The sequence below is a fragment of the Gavia stellata genome, chromosome 12 (genome assembly GCF_030936135.1).
Source record: "Gavia stellata isolate bGavSte3 chromosome 12, bGavSte3.hap2, whole genome shotgun sequence".
Classification (NCBI taxonomy): Eukaryota; Metazoa; Chordata; class Aves; order Gaviiformes; family Gaviidae; genus Gavia; species Gavia stellata.
Genome location: NC_082605.1, coordinates 21,941,383 through 21,943,630, shown reverse-complemented (window position 1 = coordinate 21,943,630; position 2,248 = coordinate 21,941,383).

Genomic DNA, 2,248 nt, shown 5'->3' with positions numbered 1-2,248 from the left:
CCCTTCCCCTCCATACTCAGGACAGGTTGCTGCCTGCCTCATGGACATGCCCCTTGTCATTGTCATGAAAAACCATCGCAATATCATTGAGTTGTAAGTCTCTAAAAAACCCAGTGCACACCAGCTTAGGAGACATTTCACAGCTTAACCCTCCCCACCCCTCAAACCCCCACGTGTCGGATGCTCAGGCTGCCGAAAGAGCAACTCCTCCTGGTTCCAATCAGTCCCACTGCTGTTAGACTTGAGATGCACCACCTCAGAGCGAGCAACCATCACCTGAGCAAGGCCGCTGGAGCAGGACATTCCTGCAGCGCTCCTGCCAGAGTAAGGATCAGACACCAGGACTGCAAGGTGCTGAAAATACAGCTGGGAAGGAAATGCAATAGGAGAACATAACCACAACGGCAGCGCACGCATAGAAACAATATTAATGCTGTATGGTTTACACGGTTTTGGTGAATAATACAAAAATATGAACCTTCAAGTCTTCCGATTCAACTAATGAAGACTAATTAAGCGAGAAGAAATACTTCTTATAAATCTTAATGAGTTTTTCTAACCCTTCAGTAGTTGAATTAACTGTAATTAATCAAAAAAATAAAGATGGTAATTTACTAAAGAACCTTTTACTTTTGATGACAAGATCCCCTCTTCCTACCTTGCCTGCAAAAAGGGATTTAAAGATAAAGGTAAACATTAGTCCATTACCTAACCAGGAAAGAATAGCTACTCACGCTCCACATTAAAAGGTTGGCATATTCAATGCCTTTTTTTTCCCCTTATGTCTTCACAAAAAAGATGTTTTACAGTGACCAGACTCTCAACATAATTCATTTCAACTAGGAGCTTGGAACACAAGCTGAGCAGAGAGTTAAAGACTGCATAGGTAACATACAGCTGAATAAGTCATTAAGTATTAAATTTATTTTGAAATACTTCAGGTATCAGCTGAAGTTCTCTTTAAACTATTAGTAATTACTTTTTAGTACTCGCAGGGAATGGCTGAGATCCCAGAGGGTAAGAGATGGTCAAACATAGCAGCTATTATTAGAAATGGGAAAAAGGAAGACTACACAGTCTAGATTCAGTACACCAAAAGACCCAGGAACAAATGATTAAGCAATGAAATTATAAGCACCCAGAGGAATATAAAGTGAGAAGAAACTGCCAAAATGTATTTGTGAAGAGCTAATCATGTCAACCCAGTCGTCTTCTTTTTTTTTTAAAATCAGGATAATTACCCTATCATAAGAAGGAAGTAGATGTGATACATTTTGATTAGACAAAACATATTCCTCCATCACAGTAAGGCAGATTTACCAACTTCTTATTTTAGACTAACAATAAACACACTCAAAGAACAGTTTTCACCTGTCCACTTCCAAACTGAGGGAACACACCAGTGCATCTCCATAGGTCTTTGCACTTGGTCCCATATTTTCATGAGTAACTTAGGTCACACGAAGCGTGGAGGATCTGCGAGCACAGCACTAGCACACCAAATTATCTCAACATGTTGGGTAAAAAAAATCCGTCTAAAATCATGAAGATAATAAAAAGATATGCAAAGTCCTACCTGTTTTTGAAATAATCAAGCACAAACTTTAAAACATGCTTTACTGGGTAGGCAGCAATACAAAGGGAACAAAGAGGTTAGAAAGGATAAAACCTAAACATGAGTCAGCAATGCGAGTCTGCTGCCAGAGAGACAAGTGGTGTTTTGGGAAATATTAACAGATGTTAACCACAGGACACAGGAGGTAATTATTCATATGAGATTTAGAAAACATGACCTAGAAAGAAGGATATTTGTTCACTCTATGAAGAGAGAGGACCGAAAAGTAGACAGAGCAGCAATCATCTAATACATAACACGTTTTAATTAAGAAAACTACAATCAGTTGTACTTCATAAGCATGAGTAGTGACTAGCTTAATTCATAGAAAGGAAAAATAAGGACAGATATTATGAAAAGCTTTCTAAGCTATATAGATAGTTAATAATTTTAATACGTTATCTCCAAGAAGCAGTTAGGACACATCACTGGAAGCCTCTAAAAAGACCTTGACACAAACATCTCTCCTGGAGGCAGGCTACATAGTGTGGTCCAGTGGGCTGAACTAGATGACCCCTTAAGATCTTGTGCCAGGTTTGCATTCTGACACTTCTAGTCTCAAAAACCAAGAAATAGCATCTTATAGAAACGTTATCTCCTCTGGAACAAAATAAGGGTAAAAGAATAATTTGA